This window comes from Equus caballus, chromosome 2 (genome assembly GCF_041296265.1).
Source record: "Equus caballus isolate H_3958 breed thoroughbred chromosome 2, TB-T2T, whole genome shotgun sequence".
NCBI classification, from domain to species: Eukaryota; Metazoa; Chordata; class Mammalia; order Perissodactyla; family Equidae; genus Equus; species Equus caballus.
Genome location: NC_091685.1, coordinates 63,754,460 through 63,774,234, shown reverse-complemented (window position 1 = coordinate 63,774,234; position 19,775 = coordinate 63,754,460). Strand labels below are relative to the sequence as shown.

At 36.7% G+C, this 19,775-nt stretch overlaps 1 protein-coding gene across 32 annotated transcripts in view; it reads right to left on the bottom strand.

The window, feature by feature from the left end:
- HMBOX1 (homeobox containing 1) overlaps positions 1-19,775 on the bottom strand; it is a 179,882-nt gene that overhangs the window by 115,404 nt on the left and 44,703 nt on the right. For 9 of the 32 annotated variants that reach the window (XM_070261296.1, XM_070261293.1, XM_070261292.1 and 6 more), the window contains exon 2: positions 996-1,035. The exons of 22 other annotated variants lie outside the window; for them this stretch is intronic. The gene's annotated coding sequence lies outside the window, so the exon portion shown is untranslated. Of the gene's footprint in view, positions 1-995; positions 1,036-19,775 lie in introns of those variants that run through there. One more of the 32 variants, XM_070261287.1, reaches the window with a different exon arrangement.

Here is a 19,775-nt window from a genome sequence, read left to right as displayed (position 1 = left end):
CTAAAACACACACACACATAAATACATAAACAAACATAATACATGAAGGTAAAAAAGGTCTTAAAACTCCACCAGAACAAATAAAAAGTGAACATCCCTTCCTTTTAGCTCTCAGTCTTTTTTTTTAAAAGTATAGTTGATATACAATATTATACTAGTTTCAGGTGTACAACAAGGTGATTCAACATTTATATACACTACAAAATGATCAACATGGCAAGTCTAGTAACCATCTGTCACCATACAAAGTTACTATGATATTAATGACTATATTCCCTATACCGTACATCACATTCCTATGACTTATTTATTTTATAACCAGAAGTTTGTGCCTCTTATTAGCTCTCAGTCCTTCTATCCAAAGATAAATACTAAGTTTTCTGTGAATCCTTATGAAGATAAAAGTTAAGAAATAAATATACATAGACCTGCATATATCTAACATACAATTCTTTTTTTATAACGTTGGATTTTAAAAACTTTTTACTATGAAAATTTGCAAACATATAAAGGCAGAGTAATAGATGCTTAAATACCCATTACCCAGCTTGAATAATTAACAACCGCCCACTCTGCTTCCTGGTTCCAATGGATATTTTCAAGCAAATTCCAGACATTTTATCATTTTAACATACAATTCTTAGTAAGCTTCAATACCTGGTTTCCAAATCCAGAGTAGATTAGATATAGAAACTTAGAAAGTGGTTGGGAAGATATAAAAAGGCTTTACCACCAAAAAATGATAGCTGTCTGAAAAGAATGAAATAAAGTAAATTAAAACAACTATTTAATTATAGATATATACACATTAACAACACCGACTCATTAAAAGTTAAAGTCATGTTTAGGATCTTTGTTTTAAAAAGGCAGGAAAGTATGTGATACATTTGTTTTTAAAAGGTTAAAAGAAAAGTTTACATTTTAGGAAGTTAATCAGAAGGTGTCTCACTTATGTCAAACATTTCTTCAACAACGCCAGATAAATGAGGCCTTACCACATTTAGTTGTGATTTGAGAGGCACATGGAGAGCTTTGCTGTGAAGAATGGTTGATGACATGTGGGAAAAACAGAACCACAGATATTAGGAATTAAAAACTCATCTAGATTAGAATACTAATCTCTCAAATAACACCTTTCATTATCTTAAAACTGTAAATAAAACTACTACCACTATTTAATGAATACTTCCCTGGGCCAGATACTCTCTGGGTTAAATGCTTTACACATACAAAGTCATTTAATCTCACAATCCCCTGAGGTAGGTAATTAAGACAAGACACTACTTGCCCTAGGTCAATCAGCTAATGGACTTCCCTTTTCTTATTAGAACTGTAGTTGAAGTACTTACTTAGGCCTCACCTTTCTCCTATACATAAGATTAGGGATATCATTTTCTATCATTTCTCTGGAGCAAATGTTTAACTGTGATAGGTATCATGCAGCAAGTTGAGCAACAGATATACCACTAAAATATTTAATGATGTTTATATTGTTTTACCCATTATGATTCATGATTAAAGGTAAGTACATCATATACCATGGAGATTTTACTCCAAAACAATTATTACATATATTACTTATCAAATCTTTAAAGACCTATAGATATTCATGTAGCTTTTCCTACATTTCCAGTGACAGGGAAGTTTAATGGAGTTTTCCTGATAAAGATCTTCCTTTTAGAGATTCTCAAACTGTTTCTTGTAACTTCAACCTACTAGTATGGCTGAATCAATAAAGACTAAATTTCCTCTTTTCTCTTCCACAAGACAGCCTTTTAAATATCTGCAAGATCTGTGCAAAGAGTCTCCATGCTAAATATTCCCAGCCTTGACTCCAGTTTGACATGGTTTCCTCCTCTGTCATTATCCTGACTGTCTTTTCTCAAAAAGCAGTTCCCAAACTCAACAGGATACTTCTGTAGAGAGTCTACCAGAGCAGGATACAGGAAACTATGAGTTCTCCTGTCCTGGACGTAAAATTATATTATTTTCTCCCACTACTCCAAAGTTCTTTTTTCTGTGTATTAAATTTGCAGAAAAAAGCCTTTTGCACACTCATTCAAGAAGCAGTGATTAAACATCTATGATGTAACTGAACCAGGCTTCCCTTTTCCCCAGGCTTCCCTTCTCTAAACTCAGCAATTTTTTTAAATGCAAAAGTTTCGTTTTTTGCTTTCTTTTTTCTTCTAAGCAAATATTACTATTTAACATATATTTATTTTATTTGTCTATTATCTGTGTCACTATTGTCTATATCTGTATCCCCTCCTAAAGTAGTATCTGCAACATAACAGGCACTACAGTATTTGTTGAACTAACTCATGAATAGATACAAGAGGGTGGAACATTCATATTCTTTATGGCTTCTGTAAAGGAGTCTCTAAACTACTATATTTCACTGCTAGATGATCTTGATGCTTTACCAGTAAATACAATTAATCAGAAGAACCACATGACTGCCACATACCCTCTAGAATTTACTATGGTAGTCTAATAATGGTAATTATAGGTTTTGATCACTATAAGATATGTGGTGGTTTTTGATGTTACTCTCAAAATGTTCCCTACTTTTCTTTCATTCTAAAATAATTATATAACCTGAAAATAAAAATACACATGCCCCTATTAATAACAGCAGGTCATTGGTAAACTCTATTGAACTATGCTATGAAATGTTAGGGAATACTTATCCTTAGGTCAGAGACTGAGCTACCATCTCTGCCTATATAGGTGTACTCGACTCAAATGTACTTGACTACAACCACGGGCACCTTTTATCATAGTCACTTTAGATGCCACTTCCCTGTGGCTTCATTATTTCTGAAAGAGTTGTAGTTGTACATACTCCGTGGTTTTCACATTTTTTGATTCATTTTAATTCAAAACATCTATGAAGCAGCTATTGTTTATACTATATTATAGCATTCCCTACTATGGAAGTCTCAGGGTGCTCTACTCCCACGGGGTTGTCACTATTAAGTTACATGTGACCCTACTCCATTCTGATTGAATTACAGTACAAAAATGTAGCAGGCAACACTTTCTATGTCAGTTTAGGACAGTTGTTCTCAAACTGTTATGTATCAGAATCACATGGATGTCTTTTAGAAGCATAGAGAAGGGGTCCAAGAATATTTTTAAACAGCTCCTGAGGTAATTCTACTTGGAAACTACTGGTTTAGAAGACAAGAAAGAACTCTCATAATGCAATGCCATATCTCGTGTCAAATACAATGTCTAGGCATAAAGACAATTTGAGCATAATGTCACTCCAAGCATCTTCTATTATTTCCCATACCAACATTCCAAGCTGACTACTTAAACAAAACAAATTTAATTAGTTATTTATAATTAAGGTAAATTTGACAGCACTTAAGATATATGTACTTCAAGGGAATTCATATAATAGACATTGATCAAAGCAACTCATAAATATTCCGAAACTAGCCTCTCTAACCTCTATTCATCTTACATAGTAAGTACTTGCCCCAGCCAAGCAATTCTCTTAGCCCTTCTGAAATGGAATGCTTTCCTCTCCCTTTCCTTTCTACCAGCCTCAGTGACTCTCTTAGTTTTTTTTTTGGTGAGGAAGATTGGCCCTGAGCTAACACCTGTTGTCAATCCTCCTCTTTTTGCTTGAGGAAGATCAGCCCTGAACTAACATCTGGGCCGATCTTCCTCTATTTTGTATGTGGCTCGCAGCCACAGCATGCCTTTGATGAGTGGTGTAGGTCACTGCCTGGGATCCAAACCCATGAACTCCAGGGCTGCCGAACTTAACCACTATGTCACTGGGCTGGCCCAGTGACTCTTATTTACAGCAAACATCCTTTTAAAAACTCTCTGCTAGAAAAGTACCATCAATATATTTCTGTTATACTATATTATAATTTGTACAACAAATCTTTCTCTCTCTCCTAGAATGTGAGTTTCTTAGGAGAAAGCATTGTTTCTGATCAACTGTTGTAGTTCTAGCTCCTATCAATGTGGTAGCAACGTTGTAAGCAGTAAATAAATCCTTGTTTAGCGAAGAAATGAAAGAAAATGCCTATTTTCAAGCCTCATTCAAATAAGATAATTTTAAGGGTTCCAATTCTAAAAATTAACACCAAAAGATTCTGTTACTAAATTTAAAAGTAATGTAATTGGAACATTTTCTAAGACAAATGATCAGCATGTATTAAGTACGTACTATAAGACAAATGCTGTGCAAGTGCTAAGGACAGAAAAAAATGGGCTTGGCTCTTGATAGTCAGGTAATACGAGTGTTTCCAGGACCAAAAAGATATCCTGTCATTGGTTTATGATCTACATCCACAGTGCCCTTGGAGCCAATCTCTGTAAGGACTGATGACACCCTTCAGGTAGCTAAAAATACTAGACTGAGAATTCAGGAGTTCAACAACTCCATGTTGCTTAACCCATGACAGTTCTCCAGAGTTCACTACAACAGGAAAACTTACAATGTGAATGGCAGAGTCTCCTATCATCATTATAAATGATTTTAAAAGTCTGTGTGACTAGCATTCAAAAAAGGAACTATCCCAGACTAAAACAAACACACAAAACACCATTCCTACTGGCATACATCCAGAATATTTTGATGCTAAAATATAACAGTTTACTCACAGAACCAATCTACATGCCCTGATCTATTGCTCAAACATCCAGAATATTTTGATGTTAAAATATAACAGTTTACTCAGAGAACCAATCTACATGCCCTGATCTATTGCTCAAACATACATATGGCTTCGAAGCCTCTCTACTCTTTTCCATGCAGAATATATAATACACTGATAAACAATTATCAGAGCAAAAACTTGTGGTTCTGCATGTCTGGAAGATCCAATATTTTCTTCCTCATTTTGCATTTCCTCTATCCCAGCAGTTTCCCAATGTTTAATAAATGAAATAATTATAGAATTGGAGTACGATTTCTTTAAGCTAGACTAAGGTGAGTCATAAAATCTTACATTAAATTAGAATTGAAATTAACAATGTATTCCAATCATCTCAGTTTACAGATGAAAAAAAAATCTGGTAATACAAACAAGAAACCATGACTCCCAGGTTAGTGCTTATACTAATTTACCAATAAATAAAAGCAAAAATTCCAGTCAGTCATTCAGAAACTTGGGGTCTATTTAAATGCATGTCATTTGAAGGTTTTGTTAAGAGTTCAGAGTTGTTATAAATGTGCAAACAGACACTGTCCATAATTGGCCCTAGGCAAGTATTTCCTGCAGCAGAGAAATAAAATTTAACATATTTCAGGAAATGTCATCTTAAGAAAAACCACACAATGAGATAATTGTTTGGTATCCACTTTCCCTATAGGCACTTCTTTTTATGCTTCAGTCCTGCAGGACCTTGCATTCATTCATTTATGCGTTCCACAAATATTTACTGAGCACATATTATTAGGCACCAGGAAATAGAGCAAAATCCCTGTTCACATAAAGCTTACATTCTTGTGGTGAAAGATAAGCAAATTAAAAAAAAAGTCAAACATACAATATTTAGATCATGATAAGTACAGCAGAGAAAAACATAGCTGGGAAATAATTTAGGGATTGTGGGTGGTAGGGTTACAATTTTAAATAGGGTGCTCATGGAAAGCCTCAGTGAGAAAGTTAAATCAGAGTAGAGATTTGAGCACAACCAGAAGGACCTACAACTAGTATATACAACTATGTACCGGGGGGCTTTGGGGAGGAGAAGACAAAAAATTTAAAAAAAGAAGATTGGCAACAGATGTTAGCTCAAGTGCCAATCTTTAAAAAAAAAAAACAAAAAGACTTGAATGAAGTTAGGAAGCAAGCCATGTAGATATAGAGGAGAGAACATTCAATATCAAGACCTTGAGGCAGAAACTGTCTATCACGTTCAAAGAATAGCACTGAGGATAATGTGGCTAGAGTTACAAGAGCAAAGGGTAACATTTTAAAATACGAAATCAGAGAAGCAGGGGCTACTGGAAGGGCCAGATCAAAAAGGAACCCACAGCTGAAAATTTCTATTAAAAAATGCTAAATATTATCTTAGCTAGATAGGGGTTAAATCAACAGCTTCACTAGGGATGACCTAACTTTACAGGAAACTTAGAATGAGTTGCTAATGGTAGAATTTCTAATAATATCAATAGGTTAGTAGAGATATTATTTTTGGACATTCCCAGCATCCATTAAATTGTACCTCAGAAAGCATCATCAACTACTCTTAGGACTAGCTTTGAAGCATCCTCTTGTCAATTTACTAGGAGGTGAGTGCTATAAAGAAGATAAGAAGGCAGAGGATGAGGGAATTCATACACTCTCCATTCCAAGAGAAGTGGAGAAATGTTTTACCTCCCATATCTCAGGAGGATATGCTAATATATAATTCAAAATAAGCAGATAACCAATCAGATAATGTTTTACAACTAAAAGTTGAAGTCAAACAAATTCCAGGAAGCCAACTCACATTGTACTCCAATACCGATAATACTGTAACCAACCCCAGGACAACAGTTTCTTTTATTTTCCACCTTCCCCACAGTCTACAATAGTTATTTTAGGGCATCACATTTTGTATTGCCTGACTGAACAGACATAAAAAGCATCTCAAGTCATGAGAAAAGGCTTTCCTCCTGAGTTGGGGAGCACACAGCTTTCTCACACTCCTGTCTTTAAAAATCTGGGGCTGCAACTAACCATCACATTTTCTCTATTTCTTTTGTTTCTCTCTGTTTCCCATGACCTGGCCATTCCCAGTAAGATCACGTATTCTACTCCAGAATCATAACTTTATCTGCTAGTCTCCATATACTTCAGATCCCTTATTCTGAATTATTTTCCTCAGATATCTACTGACAAGCTCATGAGTTCTGAAACTACAATGATAATTATAAAAGTATAATGCACCACACAAATATACACTATTAATACTTTAAATTATTTATTATATGCTACCATATACAACTGGCCCTCAAAAAGCACCCTCTGGGGGCCAGTCCGGTGGTGCAGTGGTTAAGTTTGCACATTCCCCTTTGGTGTGCCGGGGTTCACTGGTTAAGATCCCAGGCGCAAACCTGCACATTGCTTGTCAGGCTGTGCTGTGGCAGGTGTCCCACATATAAAGTAGAGGAAGATGTGCATGGATGTCAGCTCAGGGCCAGTCTTCCTCAGCAAAAGAGGAGGATTGGCAGCAGATGTTAGCTCAGGGCTAATCTTCCTCAACAAAAAAAAAAGCAGCCTCTGTACTATAGTTTTATACCTAATTATAGGTGGCAAGACTTTTTCAATTTTTGGAAGAATTTCCAGATTCAAATCAGCTTTAAATTCATTTATATTACGTCTAACCAGCACTAAAAATGTGCTCAGTCTGTATGCCATGCTCTTTATTACTTATTTTATATGAGTTAATATACAAGAAAAATAAAGACTTAAAAATACCTATCAAGCACATTCATATTACAGATAATCCCTATGAAAGGCAGAAAATAATGCAGTCTTAAAATTCTGAGCTTATACTTTAAGCCATATCCCCAAATACTAAGTATTAGATAATGTCAACATAAAATTGATAGGTTGTCGTTTTAAACTGAAATTTATAGCTGTTAAAATCCACTCTGCTTATGGTGAACTAAAACAAAACCAAGTATATGCTAAACCAAGTGGTGTCAATTACCCTTCTTAGCAGGTTCTTTTATGAGACCTTCTCTATCTTACTTGAGACCTCTTTCTGCTGTGTTAAAGCCACAGTCTCCAATTGCTCTCCATTCTTATTCTTGTCACACATAGTTTAAAAAGTAATCTTTCTAAAATGTAAAACTGGGAGTAGGACAGAATAATACAAAGAATAAGAGACTTAAAGCAAGACTGTTTTGTGTTCAAAATCTCAGGTTCTACTACTTGTTAGTAGTTTGTTAGCCTTTTGATCTTGCACAAATGTCTTAATCTTGCTAAGCCCGGGTTTCCTCCTCTGTGAATTGTGGACAATGACATCTACCTAAAGGGGTCACTATGAGGACTAAATAAGATAGAATAATAATGTTCCTAAGTAGGCACTCAGAAATGTTAGCTCCCTAGACCTCTTGTAAGCTTGAACTACCAATCTTTGCAGAAGGTTATCACATCCTAGAGGAAAACTGATTTAAGGAGAATATCAGAAAAACAATGTAATGGCTGATATTGAGAATAACTGCTTTCTCGTAGACAGTTTATTTGGATAACTAAACTACGATGAGAAAGTAGTTTTGTGAGTATGCAGAAATCCCAAGGTAGGCAGAAAGCTCTTAGCCAAGAACTGCTTGGACAAGGCTTGCTTTCCCTAGTAACTGCAAGGACTCATTATCTCAAGTTTTTTACCAAAATTCAGATTTTTATAGTGCCTCCAACTAACCTTTTAATTACTCTAATTATAAATAAATGACTTCAACTATTTGAGAAAAAGCATCAAAGGCAGTAGTTTCTAATCATCTTAAAGGAAGTACTTTTTATCTCCCAAAAGCTGTGTCATCACCTTTGATGGATTGGGGAGGGAGCCATGGAAGTCTGACAACCTAGAGGAGGTTAAGAGGGTGAGCACAAGGAAAGTGACATGAAATAAGGACAATGGATGAAATGGCATGGTATCTTTTTCCATCTGGCGCTCTGAACTGGTTTTGAGCCCAGAAAGAGTAAAAGAGTAAATCGAAAAGATAAGAAACCTTTTCAAGAGATACTGTGAAACTGTGAGCACAAACTCTGCTGCTTTGGAATTGGGGGCGGGGGAGGGTGTGGGGGTGGAGGCAGCTCTCTAATTCAGCCCTGCACCTCCTGGGTACCTGGAAGACTGGCAGCTCTGAAAGCTCTAAAGACAGCAGTCCTGGCACTGCTAATAACCCTCAGAGAAGGCCTAGTAGCAGCGACAATGATAAGGCCCGACACTGGGGTGGCTTGGGGGATGGACTTCCCAAGCAGACTGCAAGAAAAGAATATTCACTTGTTTCTGAATACATGTTACATTCCACTCAATGACTCCCAGAAATACTTAAGGAACTCTGAGGAAGGCTGGGGGCTTGTGTGAGCAGGAGGGAACTAAAAGCTATACTCCATCTCTAGATAGGTGATGAAGCCTAGAAACAATCATGCTACAAAAATATAAAAGTATTATGTAGAAGAGTGAAAGAACAGAAAACAATACTCTGGCAAGAGAGTCAAGAGGAAAGTCTTACCGGATTTTTTTTTTTTTTTTAAACAGGCTATTGCTCACTGAACAGGAAGTAGAAGAGAAAAAACATGAGAATGGCTGGAAAGAGGTTACTCAAGGCTCTGCTGGGAACCAACACACTTAGTTATGCAGTACCTACTTTCCAAAGTGGAATCTTTCAACTGCTTTAAAATGTTTCTTTTCTAAGGCATTGAAAGCAATGAGATCATGTTCTTGATTAAGTGCCAGGTTTTTTTCCCCTGCAACCCAGGATGTTGAAGTTAAAAAGAAGAAAAATTAGAGGAATGAAAAAGGGTGACGGTAGGAAGAATTGGGAACAGAAAACAGGGAGGTGGTGAACATAAATATATTTTATCAGGCTAGTAGTAGAAAATTATGGAATGACCAAATACACAGTTTGTTTTAAAAGTTAAGCATATCTTGCCCTATTCCAAAAATACAACCAATATCAATTCAATTTATTTAACTCGTGTTTTCCTATTCTGTTTTTCCAGAGTTAAAGTAACATACATAATCCCTTTATGTCTCACAGCACTAGTATTAAGTAATTATAAACACATAAATAAGCCATTTGTGAAAGATGGGGTTTGTACTAATACCACAGAGCTTGCTGGACCACAAAAAGGAATCTGGAGGCTAGTCTTAGACAATTTTGGTCCATATGTTTTCAAAGTGGAAATAAATGATATTCACTACCCTAAACAATGGATAGTAAGGGACAGAATTCCTAAAATAAGCAAGAAGTCAAATGTACAAGAACTAGAGATTAAACTCCATCTCGAAATGCAACTCCTCTGGTTTATAGGATAAATAACAAAACACGGTCCATGTATTATACTTTGTATCCATGACAACGCCTTCCACTTCCATCACTAGCTATTTAACGTAACTTTATATTTAAATAGCACTTTATACTTTTTCAAAGTATACTTACATTTCTCATGTGATGTTCACAATACCCTGTGAGGTATGTATGGCAGATTTTCATTCAGTTTCAGATACCAAAGCCGACACAGAAAGGTTGAGAAAACTTACAAATCAGTTGTAAACCAGGGATAGAATGTAAGGGTCCAGACCATCTGGTCCAATGTTTGTCAAAGTAACGTTTGTGGGCTATTACTCATCTATCCACTCAATACTTATTAAGTGACAACTCTGTTCCAGGAACCATAGGCAATAAGCATATACAGGCAACAGGAACATATAGAGAACACACATAGTTTCCACCCTCATGGAGCTTACAGTTTAGTGAGTCATCATTTAAATAATCATACAAATACATGGCAAAGCTTCACTTGTGGTGAGCGCTATGATGGGGTACTCAGTGCTGTGAGAATATATAATATGGGAGAGTTGACCCAGGAAAGGACTCACTAGGAATTAATGATAGGCTAGCAAAGGATTCTCTCAGGAATTAATGATAAAGCTCAGATCTGAAGGATAGGCATCATACAAAGAAAGAAAACACTAATTCTAAGCAAAGGCAACATCACGTGCAAAAGGCCGAAAGTACAAGCGGCTGTGTAAAATGCAAGAGATTGAAGGAAGAGCAGTGTATTTGAAGCAGAAGGCCTGACCCCCAACTTGGAAAGGTGAGATCAGGATTCCCCATGTGATCTTAGACATATCAAGGTTTGAGCGACTACTGCTCTAATCTTATGATTGTTTTATGATATCTTGATGTTTCACTCGGGAATAGAGGGTCGACTGAAAAGAAAGCAAAAATAAGGGAACTATGTCCACTAAAAAGCTGCCAAATTATCTGAATTCCAGGGGGTGATATCACTCTTAATTTAGGGCATTAAAGAGAGAATTTATAAAGGTGGTAACATTTGCCCTAGGCTTTTAGAGGTGTATTAAATTTCCATACATAGAGGATAAAGAGGCTACTATAGATAAAGAAATGAAGAGACTGAAAAGATACCTCTTGCTGCTTCATAGGAGTGTGACTATTTTATTTTAATGTAGCCTTTCCTAAGTGGTACTTCAGAAATATCATGCCCATAATATCGTAAAGTTGCAGAAGTCTTGTAGCTTACAAAGCTTTAATTTTATACTCACAACAAATCTATTAGGTTCAAGGGCACACATTAATTCTTTCAATTTTGCAGATAAAGAAAGCCAGCTCAATGAGGTTGACTTGTGTGCAAGGTCACATTTCAGTACTGCTCTTTCCTTTTAATATTATAGATTCCTGATCATCAGGATGTGGACGAGCTATCAAAGTTTCTTACCTGAAATATGGGGACTAGGCCTGGGATACTAGACACATAAGAATTCTATCCTAATTTGAGGCAATAGCCAGTTATCCTACCTTTAATTAAATGAAGGTAATATTAATAGGCAGGTGGCCTTCTCAGACAGTGAGAGAGGGAGAGGAAATGACAGAGAGATAGAAACTCAAATGAGGCACCCTCGATGAGACCTAATTATCTGAGGAATAAAAAGCTCAACTGTGGATAAGGGGCAGGCAGAGAGGGAGGACCAAACAAAACAAAGTAGTGCAATATTCTAAGGGACAAAAACGAACATGTAAGGGGAGACATGCTTCATCTTCAAACAGAACTTTCTAATCTTTTACAGTGATTTTTCAACTTTTCCCAGGAGTTGCCTTCAAGAAAACTCCTAATGAGGGGCCTGCCCTGTGGCGCAGCGGTTAAGTGCGCACGTTCCGCTTTAGCGGCCCGGGGTTCACCAATTCGGATCCCGGGTGCGAACATGGCACCACTCGTCAAGCCATGCTGTGGCAGCCGTCCCACATATAAAGTACAGGAAGATGGGCAGGGATGTGAGCTCAGGGCCAGTCTTCCTCAGCAGAAAGAGGAAGACTGGCAGCTAATGTTAGCTCAGGGCTGATCTTCCTCAAAAAAAAAAAAAAAGAAAACTCCTAATGATCATGCTTTGAAAATCTATGCTGTTCTTTATCTTTATAAAATAAACACATTTATTCATCTTTTCCTTTTGCAACACATGGAGGTCTAAATGATGCAAATAATAGTCTTACTTCTATTAATAAATATTAAGTCCCTACTTTGTCCAAAATATTATGGAAGATACAAAGGTAAGGTCTCTAGTCTCAAAGGTGTATATTTTGGCAACACCAGAAGATACAATCACTAGATGATATTCAAGAAAATGTGTTGGGCTTTACTCTATTTTCATAAACAGATAGGATTTTCTTTTTCTACAGAACAGAAAATTTCAAAGCCATGAATAAGAAGATTCCATGCCACATTGAAACTGATCCTTCAAAGAACTGGGTGGAAGGCATGAATAAGAAGATTCCATGTCACACTGAGACCAATCCAAGGAACTGGGTGCCTTTGGCTTATGAATCTATCTGGCCTATAGCAAGTACTCTATAAAAGTCCTAACATACATATAAGAATAATTTTCCTTAAAGTTGGCATAAAGTTGGCAAGAACAGAGGTTAGGAATAATTGTTAACTGCTAATGAGAAGAAAATTTTGACAAGCATGCATAACAGGGATAATTCAGCCCTGAGCTAACATCTGCCACCAATCCTCTTTTTGCTGAGGAAGATTGGCCCTGAGCTAATATCCATGCCCATCTTCTGCTATTTTATACGTGGGACACCTGCCACTGCATGGTTTGATGAGCAGTGCACAGGTTCGCACCGGGGATCCAAACTGGCAAACCCCAGGCTGCCCAAGTGGAGTGCGTGAACTCAACCGCTACGCCACCGGCCAGCCCCATAAACAGTGATAACTCAAAACCACAATGCAAAGAACTTAGGCTATCTGTATAAAAATTCTGACATCCACTTCAAAATCTCCAGAACCAGTTTATAAATCTCTTTCCACCTCAGCTATACCATTCTCACTGACAATCTTATACACTTTCTCTTCTTCATCTCTCTCACTCTGTCCCAGTGAGATAGTCTGGGTGACTGAAAAGACGGTGGACTAACAACTGAAAAAAGGAATCCAGAAGGAAGAAAACAGTGTTTTCTCTTCTTTTGATCTCTTCAATACTACTGTCTCATCTACCTTAATATAAAACTAAGAACAATATTGTACCTTAAAAGTAGAATGACGGTAATGTTTTCTATTTTTCTTGCCCCTAAATCCCTTAATTTGGCTTTTTTGGAAAGTGGGCTTAGTTGCTGTTACTTTTTAACCCTCTGGTTCAGTGGTCCTTGATAGAAAAAAGGTTCTTAACCTCTGTAACATAGAAAGTTTAAATTTATAATGGATGAGTCATAGATCAGTCCCTACAATCTAACTTTCAGATATTAAAAAACTCATTTTCTTTGTGCCACAGACAAGTGGATTTGTGAAGCAATAGAGTTTGTCTCATTTGACATGAAATCATTCTCTTTTTAGCTCTAAGTGCCTAATACGTTCTTAGGAACCACTTAACTATCTTTCATTTCTCACAGTGGATAATTACCTGTTTTAAAGTACAGCTGGATCTCACTACACTAAAAAAGTATACGGAGGAAGTATTCAGGCAAAAAGTACATTAATGATCAATTAGTTATATTATTATTATAGTCTAAATATATAACACATAGTATACATTTATAATGTTATATCTAGTCATATAACAATAAACGATATGATTGTTACTTATCTCTACATCTCTAGAGAATTTTTTTCAATTGTTCATGAAAGTAATGCTGGTAAAAAGGATTGGCTTGGCATAAAGCTATAGGACACAGGCAACAGCAGTGTGAGCACTTCTCCTCTCAAAAGAAAATGAAAAAAAAAATGTGACTACACCCACTTTGGATTTCCATGGTCAACAAGGATCAGAAGGATAAAGTGAAGTTTACAGATCTGTTTATACAGCTATTGAAACATTTAAAAATTTTAGACTCCCCTTAAGAGAGAATGATAGTTGATTATGTGAAAAAGAGAGGTCCTTTCTTACTTACCATTTTTCAAGGGGAGGAATTAAATATCAACTATATATAGTAACAGTAATAATGATGATGATACATTAAATAAGAATAGCAATAACACTCTACGCATTTTTTTCATATCTGTTTTTTTATTTGACAACCATGGTAATCCTACATAATAGACATAATATTACCATTTCACACACACACACACACAAAAACCAAGGATCAGAGAACATAACAAAACACTAAGTTATTTAGTAAACTGTATCTTTGACAAATGCCAGAGTTAGGATTACACAAAAGAAGTTCCTGATTTGGGCCAGCCTGGTGGCGTAGTGGTTAAGTTCATGCACTCTGCTATAGCAGCCCAGGCAGCTCAGGGTTCGCAAGTTCAGATCCTGAGCATGGACCCATGGCACAACATCAAGCCATGCTGTGGCAGCATCCTACATACAAAAAATAGAGGAAGACTGGCACAGATGTTAGCTCTGGGACAATCTTCCTCAAGCAAGAAGAGGAAGAATGGCAAGAGATGTTAGCTCAGGACCAATCTTCCTCAGCAAAAAAGAAAAGAAACTCCCAACTCTATACTTAGCACTCTTTCTTCCACACTATATTGGAGTGATGGATTGCAAAATTAGCACAAATTATACCCTTCTCAGGATGCATGGCTGTTTGTAAGGTGACCTTATTGTTCTTTAATCATGTCTTTCAAAGAAAGAAAGTTTTAAATTTTGATGAAGTAAAATTTATCAATATTCACTCTCTTTTCACTCATGCTTTTTGGGTCTTCTCTGAGAAACACGGCCTTAGCAAAGTCACATTTTCTTCTATGTTTCTTCTAGAAATTTTATAATGAGTTTCAGCTCTTGGGCTTAGGACTCTAATCCATTCAAACTAATGTCTGAACATGGTATGAGATAAGGATCAAGCTTCCCCAACCCCCTCCATCCCACCCCATATGGATACACAATTCCTCTAGCACCATTTGCTCAATGAATTGCCTTGGCATCTTTGTCAAAAATCAATTGACCATTATTGTGTGGGTGTACAAAGACTCTGTTCTGTTCAACTGATCTATCCTTAAGTTAATACCACACTGTCCTGATTACTATATCTTTATTTTAAGTTTTAAAATCAAATAGTGTTAATTCTTCCATTTTCATTTTTTTTTAATGTTATTGTAGGTCTTCTGAATTTCCATGGAAATTACAGACAGTTTATTAAGGTCTATAAAAAATCTTCCTAAGGTTTTGATTGAGATTGTGTTGAAGCTATAGATCAATTTGGGGAGAAGTGAAACTTTGAAATTACTGAGTCTTCTGATCCATAAACATAGTATACTCCTCCGTCTATTTAGGCCTTCTTTAATTTATACCAGCAGTGTTTTCAGGGGGTTTTTTTTTTACAAGATTTTATTTTTCCTTCTTCTCCCCAAAGCCCCCTGGTACATAGTTGTATATTTTTAGTTGTGGGTCCTTCTAGTTGTGGCACATGGGACACTGTCTTAGCATGGCTTGATGAGCGCTGCTAGGTTCATGCCCAGGATCCAAACCGGCGAAGCCCTGGGCCACCAAAGCAGAGCCCACGAACTTAACCACTCAGACACAGGGCCAGCCCCCTCAGCAGTGTTTTGTGGTTCTCAGTATCAGGTCTTGTTCAGATTTATTTATTCTTAAGTATTTCAATTTTTGAAGTTACTGTAAATGGCACTGTTATTCAACTTCCACTTTTCACTTGTTCATTACTAGTACCAGATAAGGGTATACAGAATAATGATTTCTGTATATTGACCATATACCCTGTGATTTTGCTAAACTGACTTAATAGTTCTAAGGGCTTAAAAAAAGAAATAGATTCTTTAGGATTTTCTATAAACACAACCAGGTTGTCTATGAATAAAGACAGTTTTGTTTATTTCTTTTCCAGTCTATATGCCTTTTATTTATTTTCCTACCCTACTGCACTAGCTAGGAGCTCCAGTACACTGATGAATAGAAGTGGTAAGGGCAAAAGTTCTCACTTTGCTCACAATCATAGGAGGAAAGTATTCAGTCTCTCACCATTGAGTATGATGTTAGTTTTAGGTTTTTGATAGATACCCTTTATCAGTTCAAGGAAGTCCTTTTTTATTCTTAGTTTGCTGAGTTTTGGTTTTTTGTTTTTCAATCATGAATGGTGTTCTTCTGCATCTATTGAAATGATCATAGTTTTTCTATTTTAATCTGTTAATGTGATGAATCACATTGATTTTAGAATGTTCAACCAACCTTACATTTTTTGATATTACACTAGTCATGATATATTAACTTTTCATTATATTGTTGGATTCAATTTGTTATTTTATGATTTCCTAATATTTTAATAAGAATTTCTGCATATGCTCCTGAGGGATACTGGTTTACAGATTTCTTTTCCTGTCATGTCTTTGTATCGGTATAAGAGTAATACTGGCTTCATAAAATGAGTTGAGAAGTGTTCCTCTTCTTTTCTATTTTCTGAAAGAGCTTATGTGGAACTGGCATTATTTCTTCCTTAAAAGTTTAGGAGAGGGGCTGGCCCAGTGGCGCAGTGGTTAAGTTCGCACATTCTGCTTCTTGGTGGCCCGGGGTTTGCTGGTTCAGGTCCCGGGTGCAAACATGGCACTGCTTGGCACGCCATGCTGTGGTAGGCGTCCCACATATAAACTGGAAGAAGATGGACACGGATGTTAGCTCAGGGCCAGTCTTCCTCAGCAAAAAGAGGAGGATTGGCACTAGTTAGCTCAGGGCTAATCTTCCTCAAAAAAAACAAAAACAAATCCTGCAGTGGCTTCCCAGTGTACACAGAATAAAATCTAAATTCTGAATGATGATCTACACTGCTGTATAAGATTTGGCCTCTGCCTTTCACTCCCCACATCCTAGGCCACACCTGCCTTCTTTTTGATACTTGAAAAGGAGACTACAAAACTCTATGTAGTGGCTTTCTTCCTAGACCATATGAACTAACAGCTACTTGCAAGCTGGGTTCAGGGACAGCGTGCTTTCATTTTATGCAAGTGAGAGCCCTTCTCTACAGCCTATATTGCAATGTTTGAAAAGTCTTAATGAAGATGTTCCTAAAGAACTACAAGCAAGAGAGTTTCACCACTGTGTTCTTTCACTGAATGAATGTTATAGATATTCTGTCATGGCTGTAGTGAAACTTGTGAAAAGACATACGAAGATATTCCTAAATAGCTACTTGCAAGCCGGGTTCAGCAAGAGCGTGCTTTCATTGTATGTGAGTGAGAGCCCTTCTCTACAGCCTATACTGCAATTTTTGAAAAGCAACAGAATAATTATGCCACATTAGGCAAAATAGTCACTCAAGCATTTTGGTATTTTAAAATACTACCTTGTCTTGATATAGAGGAGGCATCTGCAAATCAAGGTCAGATAAAGGTGGGCGCACTGTTACTGTTAGTTGATGAATCACTATCAGGATGAGGAAGGGTCAGAGGGCTATTGTGGCTTTCTGGTTTGGTTCTTGACTGTCAACTGCTACATTTCAGGGCTCTCTTTCAACTCTAATTGGCAATATGAATCCCAAGTGCTTTGGGATTATTGAACAAGACCAAATGAGTAATAAACGAAAGAAAAACAAACAGATTAGCTATAGGTCAAAGTGCTAAATTTTCAGTCAGAGTGAAAGAGTTAACTTTGTTACATTTACAGACCATTGCTATAATGTTAGATAATGTTAGATATATGAATGTTAGGAAACTCATCTACACATTACTCTTAAACTGATCTGTGCATGGACATATATTCTGTAATTTTGAATGGTCTTTCCAATCATGTATAAACTCATTTCACATGAAAATGACATTGCTGATAATAAGCTCATTTAAAAATCACTAAATTCTGAATTTCCTTCAATAATATCCAATCTTTCAATCAAAAATAGTGAAGAGAGACAGATCACAATAATCAGAGAGATCACAATTATACACCAACATGTTTTTTTGATAAGAAGATGTACCTTCATTAGATAATGTCAACTAGCTTAGCTATTTTTTTAAAAAACAAAAAACTTCCTGGTACATTTCTTATTTAAAAACCAGAGTCTAAATTACTAGTCATTGGGTCTCAAAAGCAAAGCAACCGTTTCAACATTTTTAGGTTGTCTTAGAAGAAAGCTCCTAAGACTACATCAAATCAAAGGGTCTCCAGGAAATCCACCTGATTAAAAAACAGGTAGATTTATTTTTTGTTATTGTTGTTTATTTATTAAGATAAGAGGTGAGTGATATATTCAAAGGGCACTTTCTTCAAAGAAAGACAGCAGCAGGAATTAGCATTAATTCTGGGGGAGCTCTCCAATACTACTGGGAAGGAAGAGGAGCCATTCGACTTCCTGGGTCAAGAAGCCTAAGTGATTTTGGCCCCTCAGGAAGGATTTCTACCTGTGCCCACAGGGAACACTAGGAACATCTCTACTGTATTACGGAGAGAGAGACAGACGGACTCTGTAACGAGAGGTGTTCCATCCTCATGGGGATATACTGAATGTGACAACAATATACAGGTAAAAAATCACTGAAAAACTCTGCTATAAAGATGACACATTTGAAAAGTTTTACTGTGTAACTTTTATTTTATTTGTTTTTTGAGGAAGATTATCCCTGAGCTAACTACTGTCAATCCTCCTCTTTTTGCTGAGGAAGACTGGCCCTGAGCTAACATCCGTGCCCACCTTCCTCTACTTTATATGTGGGACGCCTACCACAGCATGGCATGCCAAGTGGTGCCATGTCCGCACCCAGGATCTGAACCAGCGACCCCCGGGCCACCAAGAAGCGGAACGTGGGAACTTAACCACTGTGCCACCAGGCCGGCCCCACTGTGTAAGTTTTATAACACTATGTACCGAATATGATAACATTTCTAGGTATGGGGAAATTTCATGCTGCAACCTGAAATGATTTTTGAGAATATCTAGATGTCTGGAATGTGACATCCTGGACTTATGAGCTCTACGTAAGCTCATAGGACAGCAAAGCAGCTGTATTTCTTTCCTATATCTTAAGACAGTACTAATCATAAAGCGTAATTAAATATTATTTAATGACCAAATAAGTGTATGTATAAAATTTCACATAATTATATAATTTTTGGTACACAGGTTAGCAGTTGGATGCAGAATGGCATCCAGGTGCACAGGAATTCAGTAAATGAAACTTACTACTTTGGACACAAAAATGTGACAATCACTTATATGCAAATATATGAAATTACTTAAGTGAAAAAAGGAAAAAAAGGATAGTATGAGTAGCTAAGCCAAATACCATTACCCAGGATTCAACTCTCAGTAAGAAAATTCAATACTGAACTTATCATTTCAAGTCTTTCCTGTGATCTCATCAACAATTATTTACAGTAAATTGTATTTAACTGAAATAATCAGGGATGGGTCCTTGCTAAATATTCTGGTTGCTTGAGAATTAACTTTAAAGCAACAATATTGCATGGTAGCAATACTGTATCACTGACAATCTTTCTGAAGTATGTCAATATACTTTCATTCAATAAGGATATTGTAATCTAGGGGCCAGCCCAATAGCATAGCAGTTAAGTTTGTGTACTCAGCTTTGGTGGCGTGGGGTTCACCGGGGATCCTGGGCAGGAACGTAGATAATGCTCATCAAGCCATGCTGTGGTGGCATCCCACATAGAAGAACTTACAA